This window comes from Herpailurus yagouaroundi, unplaced genomic scaffold, assembly GCF_014898765.1.
Source record: "Herpailurus yagouaroundi ecotype Mexico unplaced genomic scaffold, PumYag 166, whole genome shotgun sequence".
NCBI classification, from domain to species: domain Eukaryota; kingdom Metazoa; phylum Chordata; class Mammalia; order Carnivora; family Felidae; genus Herpailurus; species Herpailurus yagouaroundi.
Window position 1 is genome coordinate 19,616,131 of NW_024412407.1, and position 20,779 is coordinate 19,636,909.

General features: G+C 40.9%; 1 protein-coding gene across 1 annotated transcript in view; it reads right to left on the reverse strand.

The window, feature by feature from the left end:
* FAR2 (fatty acyl-CoA reductase 2) overlaps window positions 1-20,161 on the reverse strand; it is a 153,061-nt gene extending 132,900 nt beyond the window's left edge. Inside the window, exon 1 of the mRNA XM_040488530.1 lies at window positions 19,859-20,161. The gene's annotated coding sequence lies outside the window, so the exon portion shown is untranslated. The remainder of the gene's footprint in view (window positions 1-19,858) is intronic.
* Between the last annotated feature and the right edge of the window lie 618 nt (window positions 20,162-20,779).

Below are 20,779 nucleotides of genomic sequence, written 5' to 3' on the forward strand. Positions count from 1 at the left end.
GTGTGTGTGTGTGTGTGTGTGTGTGTGTGTGTGTGTGTGTGTGTGTGGTATCAGCAGAGAGGAGTCAAAAATGACTAGAGGTCTTCCTGCATTGGAATAGGAGCTTTGGTGGGAGAAAGAAAACAAGAGAGCTGGAAATAAAGAATGTCACTCTATGGGACTCGTGGGTGGCTCAGTCAGTTAAGAGCCCGACTTTGGCTCAGGTAATGATCTCAAGGGGCGCCTGGGTGGCGCAGTCGGTTAAGCGTCCGACTTCAGCCAGGTCACGATCTCGCGGTCCGTGAGTTCGAGCCCCGCGTCAGGCTCTGGGCTGATGGCTCGTAGCCTGGAGCCTGTTTCCGATTCTGTATCTCCCTCTCTCTCTGCCCCTCCCCCGTTCATGCTCTGTCTCTCTCTGTCCCAAAAATAAAAATAAAAACGTTGAAAAAAATATTTAAAAAAAAGGTAATGTTCTCAAGATCCATGAGTTTGAGCCCTGTGTCAGGTTCTGGGCTGACAGCTCAGAGTCTAGAGTCTGCTTCATGTCTCCCTCTCTTTCTGCCCCTCCCCCGCTTGTGCTCTGCCTCTCTCTCTCTCTCAAACAATAAACATTTAAAAAAATTAAAAAAAAAAACAATGTCACTCTACATGTGTGACAGGCACATTTAGATGCAGGAGTCTGGAACAATTTGGAAGCCTTAGGATTGGCCTTGGAAGTAGGTTTCTAAAAATACAGGGTTTAGTGCTTGAAACGAAAGCTAATGAAGATGTGAGGTCAAGGCACTAGAGTGTTGTGTGTCCTCCACATGGGTGTTGAACTTGAAGAGACTCTCAGAGTTTGGAAAGGAAGGGACGTGTGAGTTACATAGTTGCCAAATACCAGATAATGATCTGGAGGTGAAAGGTAATAGCAACAGGGACTGACAAAAGTTGCAGAAGTTGCAAAAGAGGAGAGGCTTTCTTTTGGTGACAATGTAGAGATCCACCTGAGCAATATGGAAAAGTGTGACAACCACTCACAGGGTGCTTCTGAGGCTCACATGAATAAGGAATTGTACAAGCATTCCAAGGAGTGTAAAATAGAATTTAAATACAAAGGATTACTATTATTACCATTATTATTATTATTATTTGTGTACAAAATTATGTATAGGTGTTAGAGCCTGTACACACACACACACACACACACACACACACACAATTACCAGTCTTATATGCTATCAATATGGCTTTACTATTAACAGTAGCAACTCTTGTCATATCTTACACTTTATCTTAACAATTCTTGTAGAGTTTCACGTGCACATTTTAGTATTTTTTCACAACCATCCTGGGAGGTAAATAGTGTAGATGTTATTATCCATAGATGTGGAACCTATGGAACAGAGATACTGAGTGATTTGGTTAAGGCCAAGTCCAGTGACAGAGCCAAGACTTAAATTTTGATAAAATAAACTGTAGTCTCCTAACTCCCATAGATAATGAGGAAAAAAGGCTTTCACCAGGTGTTCATTTGCTTCCTGCTTTCCCTATATAACAACATCTAGAACTCAGGTACACCTGATAACTCTTTTTTTTTTAAATTGTTTTTAATGTTTATTTATTTTTGAGAGGGACACAATGTGAGTAGGGGAGGGGCAGAGAGAGAAGGAGGCACAGAATCTGAAGCAGGCTCCAGGCTCTGAGCTGTCAGCACAGAGCCTGACACAAGGCTCAAACCCACGGACTGTGAGATAATGACCTAATCTGAAGTCAGATGCTTAACCGACTGAGCCACCCTGGTGCTCCTGATAACTCTCTGTTCTATATTTCTTTCTCAACCATTGTAGATTAGAATATCAGAACTCTAGGAGCTCAAAGGTTCTGAATTTGCAAGGACAATATCCTCAACAGTCAATTTCCTCTCCAAGGCTTCAAATATTTGCCTACCAGCATAATTATTTTGTAAACTGTCTCTTAGTAATAAAGACAAATCCATGATTCTGTTCCTGAGAAAGTGACCATCAAAAATGAGTATAGAATCATTTTTCATTGATTTCCAGGAAAATCTGATGATACTCAATACAAACATGTTTACACATTCAAACAATGGGTGTGTTTCAATACCAAAAGCATTCTTTAGACTCACCCTCAAAATAATTTTTTTAAAATAAGCTCTATATGCAACATGGGGCTTGAACTCACGTCCCTGAGATCAAGAGTTGCATGTTCTACTGACTGAGCCAGCCAGACACCCCTCCAAATAGATCTTTGAGTTGGAGGTGTCTCTCTTAACTAAAGTTATGCTTCAGTAATGACTATATTTTTATGTTAATGCTTCCCTAATGACTATATTTTAAACTGGCCCTATTCTCTTCATTTGCAAAATGTGTAATTCCCAGGGCTGATGTGATACAGTGTTTGTGAACTGCCTACCTAGCACAGTATCTTGACTTGTTAACCACTTAATAGTACAGGTGATTTTCATCAGCCATTTTTTTTTAAATTTTTTCAGTGTTTATTTATTTTTGAGAGAGCAAGAGAGACAGCGTGCGAGCAGGGGAAGGGGCAGAGAGAGAGAGAGGGAGACACAGAATCCCAAGCAGGTTCTAGGCTTTGAGCTGTCAGCACAGAGCCTGATGCAGGACTTGAACTCAAACTGCGAGACCATGACCTGAGCCAAAGTCGGACACTTAACCGACTGAGCCACCCAGGCTCCCCATCAGTCATTATTTTTTATCCTGCATTTTATCATTAGAGTATTTCCCTCCTTTGTGTAAATGGTGTCACCATGCTAACACCAACAAGAGGAAGGATCATTGCAACCTTGAGTCTGAAACCACAGTCTAACTGAGGAGATGTCCCACAAACTAATTACTTCATAAATGAAGCAGATAAGGAAGGATCTCTTTAAAGACACAAAAATCTCAATACAAAGAAAAAACATGAGGTAAATTCACCAACAGTAATAGTAAGAACATCTGTTCTTCAAAAAAACACCAGAAAGAATGTACCAAAAAAAAAAAAAAAAAAAAAGACAAGTCACAAACCAGGATGTACATCAGACCAACCCAATAATGTGAATCATGGTTAATGTATGGGTGACACTGGGCAACAGCCAATGAACAATTTTGTAAGGAACTGTAGCTAGTACTGCTTTTACTCAGGAAGGGCATGTTTCTTGTCTTCTTTTTGCTACTTCTCTAACATCTCTCTGCATCTTGGTTCACGCACAATCGGATCCTCATCGTACAGACACACTAATACTCGTCAAAAGTCATGCAGTCAGAGCGTGGCTTCCCAACAGGCTCTGCCCCACTCCCCTGCTCCCTAGGGTTGGCTGGGGCTCCTTTTACCATCCTCTCTGCTCTCCTCTTTTCTGGGCCTCCCCCAAGACCACTCTTAGATGTCCTCAGCTCCTCTCACCCTCCCTGCAGGAGAAACCTGGTGTCTGGAATGCCGAGGGCCCTCAGAGGATGGATGGCCAGGACCCATACTACCCTCTGAAGGAGACGGACCCTAGGCTCACAGATGCCAAGGACCAGGCTGGGGAGGGATGGTAGGGCTTTGAGGAGAAAACAAGAGGGACAGGAAGCTAGCTTCAACCCAGGAACTTTGATGCTAAATTTCCCTTTCAAGAAGAAACCAAGGAGAGCAATGGAATTAAGCCAAATGGAAGTGGGTTGCAGCAATGAAAGTGAACACAACAGTACCTTACAGACAAATTACCCAACCAAAGCCTCATGATTATGTAAGCATAAAGATGGAAAAGAGGCCTAAACAGACATACTATGCAATGCCTAATTATCCTGACCAAATTAAACTTGGTGTAGTAGATTCTGAACCAGCCAAATAGCCTTAATAATAAAGAAAACATTTCTATGTTATCTTATTGTGTTGAGCACTATCCTTTGCACGTGACACATATGAAGTCATTTATTTCTCAGTATAGCCCCTTAGAAAGAATCTATTACTAAGCTGAACCATGAGGAATTGCCAACACTCAACCATTTTGACCTACAAATGGCGACTGTGTATAGTGCAGGCTGCATTTTGTCTGCATTTTACAGATGAAGGAACCTAGATGCAGAGCACTTAAGTAACTTGCTAAAAAGTATCCAACTATTTGAGTCAGGCAACCAGGTTCCTGTTTCTGTGGGTGTTATTAACGACCAAAATGCACTGCCTCTCCACCACACTGAATTAAAAAGACAGAGTGGTTTCTCCCAACCGGAAAATTCTATATATGAATGGGTTTTCACATGCCAGTCTGTTCATGACATACCTACTTCTTTTGAAGTGATATCACTGCTCACCCAATCACTCAGCTATAAATCTCAAAATCAAATTTCTTTTTTTTTATTTCTCTACCACAAGAAGAAAAAAACATATTTATTAAATCCATGTCAAGCAAGAGCTGTAGAATCATAGGCCATGAGAGTTGGAAGGGACTTCACAGATAATCTAGTCATGTTCTAAGGTAGACATAGTCACTGAGTGAGCAGGTAGCAGGAATATGATGAGAGTCTGATTCCTAAGTTCTGGTCTTTTCTCTCTCTGCCTTAGCTTTTACATTGGACTATAGATGTGGTAGATAATACCTCTTTGTTTCTCCAGAGCCAGGACCAATTTAAAATATTTAACCCTTGTGTGTGACAATAACGGGACTCAACAAACACCTCTTCTGTACCAACCACTCTTCTAGATGGTTTACATGTATTAATTCATGAATTAGTACAAGAACTCTGGAATTTTCTATTATAAACCACATCTTACAAATAGGAGACTGAAGCACAGAGAAATCAAAGTCTTTTACCTTAGATCACTAAGCTTGTAGACTAGCTCCAGAGGCCATGCCATATACACTTGTAGAAGAGATCACCTGGCCATATACCCTACCCTATCCTACCCTACCCTTCACTAGGCAAGGCTTAGACTTATGTCCTTTGGGAAGCAATTTCCAATTCTACCCCCCATTTCAGCCCAGGCTGAGCTGAAAGTCTGATCTGTTAAATTTGCAGAGCCCCCATTCAATACTGTTGTATATAACTGATGATTTGTCTTTCTCCACCTGATTGCAAACATCTTGAGGGAAGTATGTTTTACTACTCATAATATTCACAGGATTTGACATAATACTTGACATTAATCACTAAATAAATACATTAGATGAATGCATGAAAGAATGAATGGCCACCTAATTAATCTTCCTGCCTTCAATTTCTCATTATTCCAGGGATCTTTCATCTTGAAGTGAGGAGGTAACTAGTGAGACATTTAGTGTGTAAGTTCAATGAAGACAGGTAGGGCCTTTATTTATCTTCCTTAATAACTGAAGATAAGCCTTTTGATTTTTGTTCCTTAAACTTTTGGTCATAAACTCATCACTCTATTAACATAGTAATTTTTTTATCCATATCTTAGACATGAGTTTGTTTTGAATTTTATACTTTGACTTTTGTGAAATAAACTAATTCATTTTATTTCACCTAACCCATTAGACAAGAAATTAGGTCCAAATATGCAGGTCAAGTAAGTGCTTTGACCCTAACCCATAGTCACATGGGCTTCAGAAGTTATTACACTGAGATGTGTTTTAGCTGACTTTATGCTTAAATGTGTTAGTTCTGAGGTGTCCAAACTGTTGCTGTGTCCCCTGATTTGCAATCATTCGCAGAATTTGAGTAAATGGTACTGAGTCAATTGGATATCCAGATGGAAAATGCATTTTTATTTCTTGCATCATATAAAAAATTAATTCCAGGTGGATAGCAGATCTTAGTATGAAAGGCAAAACAATAAAGCATTTAGAAGAGAACATCTTTCTGATCTATGAGTAGGCAAAAAGCAGTAACTACAGAAGAATAATAGTAATAAACTGGACTCTATTAAAATTAAGAATTTGTGTTCATCAAAAGAAAAAATTAAGGGGGCGCCTGGGTGGCGCAGTCGGTTAAGCGTCCGACTTCAGCCAGGTCACGATCTCGCGGTCCGTGAGTTCGAGCCCCGCGTCAGGCTCTGGGCTGATGGCTCAGAGCCTGGAGCCTGTTTCCGATTCTGTGTCTCCCTCTCTCTCTGCCCCTCCCCCGTTCATGCTCTGTCTCTCTCTGTCCCAAAAATAAATAAACGTTGAAAAAAAAAATTTTAAAAATAAAAAAAATAAAAAATAAAAAATTAAGAGTGAAAAAGGAAGCTCCAGTTGGAAGAAGACATTCACAATACATATATCCAATAAGGAATTATGTCTAAAATATATAAAGTATATGCACACATATTTAAAAAGACGGACAAATGGGTGGGTAAAGACTTGAGTAATTCTCAAGGGAAGATATCCAAATGGCCAAAAAAAAATATAAAAAGATTCTCAGTCTTGTCAGTCGCCAAAGAAATACAAACAAATCCATGATGCTATACAACTACTCTCCCATCAAAATGGCTAAAATGAAAAGGACAGAAAATAAGAAGTGTTGATAAGGATAGGAAACAATGGAATCTCTCTACTGCTTCTGGGAGTATAAAGTATACAACTAGCTTGGAAAATTCTTTGGCAGATTTCAGCAAAGTGCTCTATGTAAAGCAGTTCCATGCCTGGTATACCCAACAGAAATGTATATACATATTCAACAAAAGACATTCATAAGAATGTTCTTGGTAACACTATTGTTAAGAACCCCATAGTGGAAACTACACGTGTTCATCAGTAGTGGAACAAAACACATACCCCAATGTGTACAGCAGTGCTATCAACAATAGCCAAATTATGGAAAGAGCCCAAATGTCCATCGACTGAAGAATGGATTAAGAAGATGTGGGGTGTGTGTGTGTGTGTGTGTGTGTGTGTGTGTGTGTGTGTATAATGGAATACTACTTGGTGATCAAAAAAGAATGAAACCTTGACATTTCCAATGTGGATGGAGCTAGAGAGTATTATGCTAAGTGAAATAAGTCAGGCAGAGAATGACAAATATCATATGATTTCACTCATATGTGGAATTTAAGAAAGACAAAGATTAACATAGGGGAAGGGAAGAAAAAATAAGATAAAAGCAGAGGGGAAGCAAACTATAAGAGACTCTTAAATACAGAAAACAAACTGAGGTTGCTGGAGGGGGGCAGATGGGGGGATGAGCTAAATGGGTGATGGGCATTAAGGAGGGCACTTGTTGGGATGAGCACTGGGTGTTATATGTAAGTGATAAATCATTGGGTTCTACCCCTGAAGCCAATACTACGCTGTATGTTAACTAACGAGTTAAAAAAAAAATAAGTTAAAAAAATAAAAAATAAAAGTATTCAGCATTTAAAAAAATAGTGAAACAAAAAAATTGAAAGTGGTATATTCGCAGTATGGAGTACTATATAGCAATGAGAATGAAGAATCTATAAATTCATACAATTTGGATAATTTTATAAACATAATGCTGAATGAAGAAGCGAGACACAAAAGAATGCAGCCATTTCCCAGCATACTCTTATTGATGCTAATTGTTCAGGACTGTGGGAAGCTAAACCATTGACTGGGGCTGGTTAGGAGGGAGAAGAAGCAGGGAATTAAAACCTATGAGAAGTTTATATTTTACGCTGAAGATCTTTACTGAAAGATTTCACGAACTCCAAAGCTGTAACTGGTTAAACACTGCTCAAAGAGTAGGGACACTAAAGTTTAAAGGCAGGTACTATAACTTGTTCATCATACATCTGCAGAGCTAAACACCCTGTCTGGTACATCGCAGACTTTCCAAAATCATATGAATGTTGACTGAATGAAGGAATGAATGAATAAAATGGTCATGGGATTGGCGGTCATAAGATTTGGATACTGGTATACATTCATCCATTAAATGGATATGTGACAAGTCATTTGATGTCTTTGGGACTGGCTTTTCTTTTCTATAAAATGAGGGAATTGGGCCACATATAGAGAAGGTACTCGAACACTCAACAACTTAGTATAGTAGTATACTTAGGTAAGGCAAAGCTATTTGTTGTGCCCACTCTGTACAGAAGACATGATAGTGAGGTATGTGGCGACATTCAGTATGTCTAGGAGTTCACGGAAGTCTAAATTGAGAAAGTTTCCCGCTGTCCTACAGAAACCGAGGCCTAAATGTACCAAACGTGCAGTCCTGTGATCTGTAACACACTCCGTGGCTCTTGCATAACTGTTGCTTCAGGCAGGACCACACCGAAATAGCAGGAGGAAAAGAAGGGAGAGACAAGGTCAGAATTCTACTAGGGAGAGAGTTTTGACAAGTACAATGGCTCATCTGGATGAGAAATTAACTCTTTCAAACCATCAGAGATACCCGTGATTTGAAACTACTTCCGGAAGTAAATCTTAAGGCTCTCCAAGTCTTGTGGTAAGAGAACAAGTGCCCATCTTTTAGATCTTCTGCTCATATTCAGGGCAGATAGGTCCTGAAGGTCTTGTATAAACAAAACTCAACTGAAATACGATTCAATTCAGAATGAGACAACAGTTACAGTGTAAAAGAAATGAAAATACACAGACTGACATGAAATTGATTTCATTAATGCTTATCAGGATATTATTTATATATTTGTTTCATGTGAAATTAAGTGGCAATTTCTCTTAAGTTTTTGATAAGTGGCTCTATTTTTATTAAATGAATATTGTCCATCTTGAAGATGATTTTATTACTGAAAAAAACTATGCTGTTACTACCCACACATCTTTTTTTAATGTTTATTTTTGAGAGAGAGAGAGAGAGAGAGAGTGCACATGCACGTGAGTGGGGGAGTGGCAGAGAGTGAGGGGGGCAGAGGATCCAAAGCAGGCTCCGTGCTGTCAGCACAGAGCCCGATGTGGGGCTTGAACTCATGAACCGTAAGATCATGACCTGAGCCAAAGTCGGATGCTTAACTGACTGAGCCACTCAGGCGCCCCACACATCTTTTAATTTTAAAATCCTTTCTTGAAAATAGTAAGCAAAAACCTTCAATACACGCACTCACACTGAATTGTTACACACAGCTGCTTTCGTTCAGTTTACCACATTCTTCTGGGCAGATTCTTCCAGTTTCTTGACAATATTGTGCATTGGCATATCTAATTCTTCTGGAAGTGCTTAAGTGGTTTCAAATATGTTGAGACCAGACACATAATTTAATGGTCTTCCTAATTTCCAACTATCCTGCCCTCAAGGATGCCAGGGTTTGTGTGATTTTTGTGGGATATGTCCTCTCACTGACCTGTGATAAATAAAGCATCATTTTTGTGAAATGATCTAAAATGTGCCATGTTTTCACAATGACTTTTTCTCATTTCTTGGCTCAGGAAATATTATTCTTGCCTCCTGTGGTCATCCTGTTATTCACCAGCAAATATTACTGACCCAACAACTCCTCAGCTGAGGGATAGGAGAGGCCGTAGTTTTTGTCCACACAGATTCACAGGGAAGTGTCTGCTTTCCCTTCCTCACCTCAAATGTATGCTTCAAGGCTTTGGGCCATCTCTGGAGGGGACTGGGAAGTTAAAATACCTTAAAAACAAACAAGCAAAAAACCAATATGTCCAGAGGCCACAGGGAACACCTGTTGTAGGCTACAGCTTGGAAATGGTTTTGCTGGACTGCAGGAGTTAAGGATACAAACTTATCAAGGACTTTTTAAATAAATCATGACTAAAACAAGAAACGCGTGCTATTCTTAGTGTTTGATAATTATAGTAAGAACAATTTTTTTCACAGTCTACTGAATCACATTGTTGATTACACAAAAAAATATATATATACAGTAAAACCTTGGCTTGCGAGCATAATCTGTTCTGGAATCACGCTTGTAATCCAAAGCAGTTGTATATCAAAGCAAATTTCCCCGTAAGAAATAATGGAAACTCAGATGATTCATTCTGCAACCCAAATAATATTCATATAAAAGTGATTACAATACTATAATATAATACAAAATATAAATAAAAATAAATTAACCTGCAGTTCCCTTTGAAAACCTTCATGGCTGGTGTGAGGAAGACGAGAGAGGAGGGTTATTGTGTAGGATGACTTTCATAATTACTAACGGAATCACTGCTATCTACTGGCTCAAATGGAATCCTTTTCTTTTCATGCAACTTTAACAAGGAAAGTATCCAATGACCAAGAATGAAGCAAAGCATTCTGAAGCGTACTCTTGTGTGGAAAAGCAAAGGACTGTCCATCGGTGCTTTGAAGTGAAAAAAATTCACTAGTGCCAGTTGTGGGCACCTTCCAACGTTCTGAAAAGTCACTGATTTCTGCCAAACATGTGGCCTGAGATGAGCACGAAAGATGATTATCCACAATCCCACAGACAGAAAAAGAGAGAGAGAGAGAGACAGTGAGAGAGAAAAAGAGAGAGAAGAACCACCAGCTTAGTTGTGATCATGTGACAGTTGGCATCATGTACTACTCGTATTGTAAGACGTCACTCACTTATCAAGATAAAATTTATTAGAAATATTTGCTTGTCTTGCGGAACACTTGCAGAACAAGTTACTTGCAAGCCAAGGTTTTACTGTAATATTCTTTGCATTGGTATAGGTGTTAAGTAAAAAAAAAAAAAAAAAAAAAAAAAGCCTACTGAATGAAGATGTTACCTGAAATCAATTCTTTTTTTTTAAGGTATGCCTCTGAGTTAGTCATTATGCAATCTCCTGATCAGTGTACTTGGCAAGGAGTCCCATATTTCATATTGATTCCCACTACATACATGCACCTGGAATGATTTCATGATAGCAATGATAACTCTAAGCACCAAGCTTCAAGAACCCTATCTTCTGGTTCTATATCCCATGGAAGAACTTGGATCAGTTGCTCATACATTTTGTACCTGAGCTGTGCTGGTTATATATGAAGCACATAGGATGCTCATGCTAAAAATCCTGATTCAATAAAAGTAAGATGGAGACAATAAAATGTGTATTTTCGTTACCCCTAAGTTAAGACTATCACCCTTAAACCATAAATATTTGGGGCACCTAGGTGGCTTAATTGGTTGAGCAACTGACTTCGCCTCAGGTCATGATCTTGCAGTTCATGAGTTCAAGCCCTGCATTGCACTCTGTGCTGCCTGAAGCCTACTTCAGATTCTGTGTGTGTCTCTCTCTGCCCCTCCCCACTTGTACTCTGTCTCTCTCTCTCTGTCAAAAATAAACATTAAAAAAATTTAAAAACATCAATATTTATAAAAAAGATTACATAAATAAAAAATAGATTTGCTTCATTAATGAAATAAAAATTGAAGGTGACACCTTACAGTAAGTCCATGGTCATAGGTAGCAGATTTCAACAACTAATTAATATTAAAGTTAATTACCCTATCTCTTCAGGTTCTAGTTATGTCTATCTGAGTGCCCATCCTTAATCTAGCAGTTCAAATGTTTGAGTAACTCTCAAAAATGATTACCTTCAACACTATCTTCTGCTCCTCACATTGGCATGTAATATTAGCTACACTAATTACGGACAATAAATAGCACTGTCAAGACTCCAATGGCAATAATGATTGAGGAGCTTCTAGGAAATCTATTTACAACTTATAGACAATGTTTGACTCTCCTCAAAATTCCTAGGTTGAAATCTACTCTCCAGTATGATGGTCTTTGGAGGTGGGACCTCTAGGAGGTGATCAAGTTGTGAGGGTGGAATCCTCACAAATGGGATTAACATCCATATACAAGAGATGCCAGAGAACTCCTTTGTGCCTTCCACTATGTGAAGTTACAATTAAAAGATGAGCATCTATAAACAATGGAACAGGATAGGGAGCCCAGAAATAACCCATGTTTATATGGTCAATTAATCTACAACAAAAGAGGTAAAAATATACAATGGGAAAAAGATCATCTCTTTGCTAAATGGTGTTGGGAAAACTGGATATGCGAAAGAATGAAACTGAACCATTTTCTTACACCATAGGCAAAAATAACCTCAAAATGGAGTAAAGACCTAATATGAGACCTGAAACCATAAAACGTCTAGAAGAAAATGTAGGCATTAATATCTTGGATATCAGCCTTAGCAACATTTTTCTGGATAGATCTCCTCAGGATGGGAAAGAATAGCAAAAAATTAAACTATTAGAACTACACAAACCAAAAACCTTGGTGCATTGAAGGAAACCATTAAAAAAAAAAGCAACCTACTGAATGGGAGAAGATATTCACAAATGATATATTTAATGAGAAGTTAAGATTCAAAATATAGAAAGAAATTATACGATTCAACACCAAAACAACAACAACAAGAAGAACAAAAACCCAAGTAAACTCAAAAAACGGGTAGAGGACCCAAACAAATATTTTCCAAAGAAGATCTATGGATCACCAACAGACATATGAAAAGATGGCCAACATCACTAATCATCAGGGAAATGCAAATGAAAACCACAAGAAATACCATCTCACACCATTCAGAATGTCTAGTATCAAACACACAAGAAATAAAAAGAACTTTTGCGCACGATTGATGCAAAAGCGCAGCCATTGCACTGGTGCAGCCACTGTGGAAAAATGTATGGCAGTTTCTCAAACAATTAAAAAGAGAAATACCATATGATCCAGCAATTCAACTACTGTTTACCCAAAGAAAATGAAAACATTAATTCAACCACAAAAAAAAAAACCAAAAAAAAAAAAACAAACAATGAAATCTCGCCTTTTGTAACAACGTGGATGGACCTAGAGGATATCATGCCAAGTGAAATAAGTCAGACAGAGAAAGCCAAACTGTATGTGAAATCTAAAAAAGAAACAAACAAAAAAACAGAAAAAGACTTGTAAATACAGAGAACAAGTGGTGGTTGCCAAAGGGGAGGAAGGTGGGGATGGACAAAATAAAGGAAGGGGATTAAGAGGTACAAATTTCTAGTTACAAAATAAATAAGTCACAAGCATGAAAAGTACAGCATCAGGAATATAGCCCATAATATTGTAATAATGTTGCATGTGACAGATGGTAACTACATTTATTGTGGTAAACATTGTGTAATGTATAGACTTGTGGAATTACTATGTAGTACACCTGAAACTAATACGTTGTATTGTATGTCAACTATATTTCAATAATAAATTCTTTTTAATTTTTTTTAACATTTATTCATTTTCGAGAGACAGAGAGAGAGAGAGAGAGAGAGACATGGAGCTCAATTGGGGGTGGGCAGAGAGAGAGGGAGACAAAATCCAAAGCAGGCTCCAGGCTCTGAGCTGCCAGCACAGAGCCCAAAGTGGGGCTAGAACCCACAAACCATGAGATCATGACCTGAGCCGAAGTCAGTTGCTTAACCAACTGAGCCACACAGGTGCCCCTAAAATTTTTTTTTTTATAAAGAGAGAAAAAGGACTCCAGAACTCCCTTTCCCTTCCACCAGGTGAGGTTACAGTGAAAAGATGGGCATCTATAAACAATGGAACAGGTTAGGAGCCCAGACCATATTGATACAGTCAACTAATCTATGACAAAAGAGGCAAGAACATACAATGGGGGAAAGATTTGATTAATGGTGTTGGCAAAACTGGACAGCTACATGCAAAAGAATGAAACTGACCACTTTATTACACCATACACAAAAATAATCTCAAAATGGACTAAACACCTAAAGTGAGACCCAAAACCATAAAACTCCTAGAAGAAAACACAGGCAGTAATCTCTTGGATCATCTACGAACATTGGTGCAGCCACTGTGTAAAAGAGCATCTATGAACCCAGGAACTCTCCCGGACACGAAAACTGTTAGAAATAAATTTGTTTTTATAAACCACCCAGTCTATGGTACTTTGCTATAGCAGCCTCAGCTAACACTATCCCTTAAAATATAAAACAAATGAAAAACAAATCAATTAAAATTGTGCAATTAAAATTGTGGCCAGTGAGTTTAATAACCTAGAACCCAGGGGTTGTTGGCATTTCCTGTAAAGGGCCAGATGTATTAGGCTTTGCTGGTCACAACTACTCACTGGGTAGAACACTAAAGCTCCTAAGATAGTATGATGATAGATAGATGACACTGGCTATTTTCCAATAAAACTTCATTTATGGACACTGAAATTTGGTTTTCATATAATTTTCTCGTGCCACAGAACATTATTCTCGTGATTTTTTTTCCAACCACTTAAAAATATTAAAACCATTCTTAGTTCAAGGGATACACAAAAGCCGGCAGGGGCCAGATTTGGCCCTCAGGCCATAGTTTGCCCACCCCTGGGCTAGAGGACCCAATGGATGAAGCCATGGTCAGAGTCCACAGCTGTGTGAACCTGTTTCTCCTGTTCTGTTCCTTTGGTTGCACTTTTCTTTGGTCATAAATTGCAATTCTGTCTCCAACCCACCACCATGCAAATGCACTGGGGAGAAGGAGAGAAGATATATGAGATTCACTGCAAAATCATTGCTCCTACAGACACCCTATGTATTCTCATTGTATTGTCCTGTAAGAGATACATTATGAACATCAAGTAAGGCCCAGACCTGCCATGGAACAAGAGAGGCCCTGTGAAGTCTTCCCCACTACCTATGTTTAAGGTTCCTCCTGTGTAAATCTAGACTTGACAGAACATACTTCAGGGAGGTCTGAAAGTAGAAATGAAATCATGAAAGTAGAAATTTAAATCAATCAATCAGTCAATAAATTAAAGCTTCTTTTTAATCAGACTGTAAAACTTGCTTATGAATATCTCTTTATCTCTTATCCATAGAGCAGAATGGTTTCATCATCAACTTACAGCCTGTTAAGAGAGTCCATTCTAGTCTCCCACTTTCTTCCAGCTGAGGGGCATTAAAGGGATGAGAGAAGTTGATGGTGAATAGAGGGATGTAAATGTTAAAAGGTTTAATCTATTAATATAGGGCAGCATTTCCCAAAGCACATTATGCTAAATGCTGACTCTGTCAGATGTTCTAACAAAAAAGCATTTTGAGGTCAAATAAGTTTAGGAAATGTGACATAAAATATCCCTTCTTTCTTGATTCTTAATGCGCTAATTAGTAAATTAAAGGCTCTGAGGATTCCTGCAATAAGACAAGTTACCCAGGTTAAATCAAGTGTTTCTCAAATTTAAATGATCAGGAAAGCTTTTTTTTTTTTTCTTCACTTAACTGTTATTAATATCCCAAAACACTAATGATCCACAGACTACATTTTGGGAAACACCAATATAAACAAGGGGGAAGAATGAAAAGGTTTTCAGAATTATGAATTATGTTTTAGAACCAATCACTTTGGTAAGGATTAGACTTTTCTCTCCTTATTTTTGTCATGGTAGGAAATGGCCCCGTGTTCCATTCATGTGCTCAAACCAGCAAAGCAGGAGCCATATTTGTTGCTGCAGTAACTTTTTAAGAAATGATAAAATATGTGATGGCTTAAAAATAATCCCTACAGTAGAAATGATAGTATAAAAAGCAAAAGTATCTCCCTCCTCTCTCTCACTTCTACCCCAGTAGCTGGTATATTTCCCAGAGATACTAAGCAAGGTTACCAGCTTTCACTTCATTTTTCAGTTCTTCTAGCAACTCTAAGTCATATGTACATGAGTCTACTGGTTTGGATTACAAACATCCAGCAGTATCTACTGAAATAATTCATTCTCCCACTTCTTTCTGCCTCACGCACCTCTCATATCCAATCTATCAGCAAGCTGTATCAATTCTACCTTCAGAATAGATCTCAAGTCTGCCCACTTCTCTCTACCTTCTCCGTCAGTGCTGTTTATGGCACTCTGCCCTAACTGGTCTTCCTTCTTCCAATTCTTTTTCTTTCTTGTCCTTTGTCCATATTGTACCCATAAAGATCTCTTAAAATGTAAATTACATAGTCTCTGACTTCAAAGTCTTCATGGCTTCCCACCAACATAAAATTCAAAATCAATGTCAAGATCTGTGAGGTTTTCCATGATCAAGCTCTTGCCTACCTCACTATACTCCTGTCCAGCTTCACAGCAATTTCTCCCGAAACTCCAGCCATGCTTCCTTTCTGTTCCCTGAATACTTCCAGCCTTTTCCTTGCAGCCTTCCCATTGCTACTTCCTCTGCCCAGATTGCTTTTCCTTCCTTTACTTTATTCCCAAGCCAATCCCTATGCTTCTTTCAAGTATCAATTTAAGTCTTTCGTTGTCTTCCCAGAACACCGTCTGAGCCAGCCTGTTGTTGTTTTTTTTTTTTAATAGAACCCTGTTCTTCTTCATACTACTTCCAACAATTTGTTATTATGTTCCTTTGTTAAATGTCTGTAAGTTCTACAAGATGTCTGCTTTATTCAACACTAAATACAGAAAAATTGACCCTGTGTCTGGTCACAGAGGAGGCTTAATTATTTATTACATGAATGAAGCCAACCACTGGAAAGTTCCCTTACAGTTTTATCTCCTGCCTTTTCCTTACATAAAACTTTAGCTCCATCCAGATTTTCATTTTGTGCACACCAATCAGCCAGAAGACTCCTTCGTTCACCTCCGTTTGGAGCAGAGCTTTAAGGAACATCTCATGTAACCTTCCTCTTAAGCTTCACTAATGCATTTTATTCTTGGGAACTCACTGCACTTACTATCTGCACCATTCATTTGGTGTCTACTCTTCTATTGCCTTGTAACAACTCATCTACTACTGTTAATTAACACCTTATATTGACATATTTTGTCTTGCCAATGATGTCGTGTCTATCGAGTATAGGACCTAGTACTTCATAAGCTAAAGTACACAGCATGTCTCTGCACAGAGTAGTTGTATGAAAGGAGTCTCCAACCACCCCATTTAGTGCCCCCATTTTAAGACTTTGATATGAGGATTTGACTCATTTCCTTTCACTGTTTTCTTCCTCAACACTTTGGTGTGTGTTGTCATCATACTGGGAATGAAAGCTGGGGTAAAGAGAAGATCTGAGATGAGAGAAGTAGTTAAGGGAGGAGAGTGGGGACAGAGAACTTGCCGAAAGTTTCTCAGTTTCTTCCCTAGTGTTAAAGGAGGTGAAGGACTGGGTGTACTTTACACTGCTAGGCTATGTCCTAGAGTGTTCTAAAAATGACTTGCTCGAGATTTGAAAATGTGGATTTTTAGAACTTAAGTGTCAATCATTGACTCAGTTACACATTGTCCAATTTTTGGATGGATTAGACTCAAACATCGTATTTAATTCAGGAAGTATCTTTGGAATCCAAGAAGTTATTCTGCACTTTTACTTGTCAATTCCAATCTTGTCCAAATAATGGTTTTTAAGGAACATGTAAAATACTGAATACCTTAGCTACTTTTTATTTTTCCCCACTAAAATATAAGGGTTATTATAAAAGTTCTGCAACGTTTTTAATGTACTTAACCAACTTTCCTCAAGCTACTTCTGAAACAAGGAGTAGAAGTCAAGCCTTTGTTAGTATAAAATTGTTCAAGGGAAGCAGATGCTTTTACAATTATTACCTTTTTACCTAGTGTATCTTCAGAACTACTTTTTAGGAGGAAGAGTAGCAGATATTGCCTGCTATCTTTATTCAATCAGTAAGGAAACTGCGCATGAGGAAGAGGGGCTGAACGATACAGGTACGTAGCAGCTAAAGTCCAAGTTTGTGTTGGAGAATTCACCTGAAATGTAGGATTACTATGACATAACTTATGCAGTAAATTCTAGAACAGGATTGTTATGCTGGGATCAGGGCTGGCCACAGAATTTGCAGGATATATAGTATAAAATGAAAATTTGGAGCTCCTTGTTTGAAAATTATTAAGAGAGCTGACAGTGACAGCAGAACTTTAAAACTAGTGCGGGGCCCTTCTGAGTTCAGAGCCCGTGTGACTGAGCGGTTTGTTTCCATGAAGCTGGCCCTGCCCAAAGTCTGTGAACGGCTAACATCTGGTTGGGTATCAAGGAGGCTGTGAGCTCCTGAAACCACAGGCAGAATTCCGTGTTAATGTGCATATGTTTGTGCTTCATACCCCATAGCTTTTTATCAGGTTCTCAAAGTGCTCTGTTAACAAAAGCATTAAGAATGCCTCTTCAGGAGTAAAAAAAAAAAAAAAATGTTCTCACAGAGCCCAGGGTGTCAGGGAACACCATGCTCCTGGTCACTGTTCATGATCCTTCTGGAGACTGTGCTTGTGAATGAGTGAGTTTTCATGGCTGCACTGGAGTTAAGAGAAAAACAAAGAATTCTTAAGGCTGCCCAGATGTTGCCAGACATACACTCAAAATACATCTTCAGATGACAGGAAAGCAAATGGTGAGATGTTCAAGACAACCATATTCTTCATAAACCCCAACACGATACCCAAACCTGAGCTATTTCATTGATTTTTTCACCCGTTTAAAGAAAGCTTCTCCCTCTTCTGTAATTAGATGTCATGTCCCTCCTTTAAATAAAGGAGAAATGTTTCATGGTAAGATTTACCAACTTATGGTGATTTATATTACCTATATTTTATGGATAATTACAACCCAATGTTAGAAACTGGGGTAAGGTAGGAATTTGTTAATAAGGCAGGTGCAGGAAATGCCCTCAGAAACAGAAAAAAGAGTCCTATAAAGACCAGCGTCCTGCAAAAACACTACAGATGAAATATTTCAACACCTGAGTCTGGCTGGCAAAACCCCATGGCCATCTACCGGAAGTCTCATGCACAAAGATCCCTAAATGTGGGTTTTGCTGAAAAACCTGCTCTTGCAATTCGAGTGGCTGACTTAAAATTTTATTTAGTCCCTGTGCCGTTTCAGACTAAACGTGCTCCTTAGCCAAATCATACAAATGGAGGTAGAGAGATGAATAATTGAAACCACAGGGTAATTCTCAAATTTCTTTTCCCACAGTGTCAAACTTCTCTTGATGCAGCATCCACAAGAAGAAAAGTACGAGTAACTTAAGTTTCCTGGTCAGTCAGCTGTCCCCACTCTGCTTTTGCTCACGGTACAATGGGGCACGCCACATGATTCAACCAGCCGCTAAAGCCCTCGCATATCCTTGGAGGACCTGGTAGCTCACATGAGGTATCTCATCCATCAAAGAGTAACTGTTCATAATCCTACCCAACCCAAAAGGTGAAAGAGTAGGAAGCTGGTAGATGGAATGCTTTCCTACAGTTTCTAGGACTAAGCTGGTTAACCTTTTAATTGAATGAAACTGCCCCGGGGGTTCTCTTCCTCGCCAGGGATGTGAGTAGCCTTTCCAGCCTTCCCGCAAGCCATCTACTCCAGTTGGAGTCTCCTGGTACCTGCTCTGCTCCCCTGCTCTTTCCAAGACGCGCAGGCCACAGGAAGAGGAGGCAAACTTCCAACAGCGGCAGACCCCACCCTAGACGCCCCTGAGCACTTCGGCCTCGGGCTCCCGGCCTCGGCGAGGCGGGAGTGGGAGTGAGAGTGGGAGGGGGAGTGGGAGTGGGAGTGGGAGTGGGAGTGGGAGGGTCCGGACGCGCGGCCAGGGATGGGGCTCAGGGCGAGCGAGCACGCGCTGCAGGGTCGGGAAGCGCGCCGGCTGTCTGCGGCGCCCGAAGGACCGCGGGCAGGGAGCAGTTCCACACGTGGCCTGGAGTCACCGCGCTCTCTTCAGGAATAGCCCCAGGGGCCAAGGAGGCCGCCGCCAGACCGGGCCAGGCGCCTCTCTCCCTCCATCCTGGCTGCCGGGCGCGGCTCCCAGGTTAACCCTCTCGGGCCCTGCGTGGCCCGCCGCCGCTGCCACCCTCTGCGCGCTCCACCTCGGCGGGCAGTAAGCGCCGGCTGACGGCGGGGGGTGGCGGTTGCCAGGGGGCAGAGCCTCCCAAACCTCTTCCTCCGTCCTCCGGGCCGCACGCCCACCCTCCCTCGGGGCCCTTAGGGATCCACCCCCCACCCCCGACCCCTGCGCCCGCGCCTGCCCCCCGGGCTGCCCCCAGCCCGGCGTGGCCTCCGCGGCGTGGGCTCGGCGAGCGCTGGGCTGCGACCCCGGCGTACCTGCTCCTCCGACGCGGTGGGGTTCAACTAGTGGTCCTGTAAATCCCAGTCCTTCCCCGAGGCCCCGGCAGGTACTCCCGCCGCAGGGAGAGCGCTCTCCTCGTTGGGCTCCCAAACGTGACACTCTGTATATCCGGCTCGGAGACTGGGTGTGGGGCGGGAGGAAACCACCCTCCCTCCGACCTTCCCGGTTGCAGCCGAGGCCTCCGCGTGGGGCGCGGTAGCGGCGGCAGCCGGAGCCCGGGGCGGGAGGAGGGCGCGCCGCTGGCGAGGGCCTTTACAGGCCTCCGGGAGACGGCATCGTGCGCGCAGGCCCGCCCCGCGGCTTCCATTCATTCAGCACCCAGCACAGCCGCTCGCTATTACTCCCGGGCTTTTTTTTTTTTTTTTTTCTCCTTCTTTTTTTTTTTTTTTTTTCTTTAATCTGTGGGTGAGGGTAAAGGGAGTTAGAAAGGCGCCCCTCTCTGGTCTGAAAAAGAAGAGCTCCCACACCTTGAGAAAGAAAGAGGAGGAGGGAAAGAGGAGGGAAAAGAGAGACCCAGAAAGTCTAAGGTTCTGGTCTGAACGCTTGGAGGACACACCTTTCCCCATCAACCCTAGTAGAAAAGACAGGCTCAAATCCGAGTTCACTGAGGTTCTGGGTACCACACACTCCGTGGGAGGGATGTTCTTGTATCTGCTCCAGACTCTGCGGAGGCGCCCTGCAATGACCGACCAGCGCAGTGTCCTAAAAATCCAGGAGGGGTGGAGGCACGCTTTACTCATACCCAGGGTTTGGAGGGCAGACATCAGGCTCTGCCTGCGTAAGGTGCGAGTGGGAGTGGGCAGGTGGAGAGGAGACTAGAAGGGACCCGAGATGCGGGCTGCGGGAACAGCTGCGCGCTAGCTTTGCTCAGCAGCGCTTCAACAGATTAAAGGAGA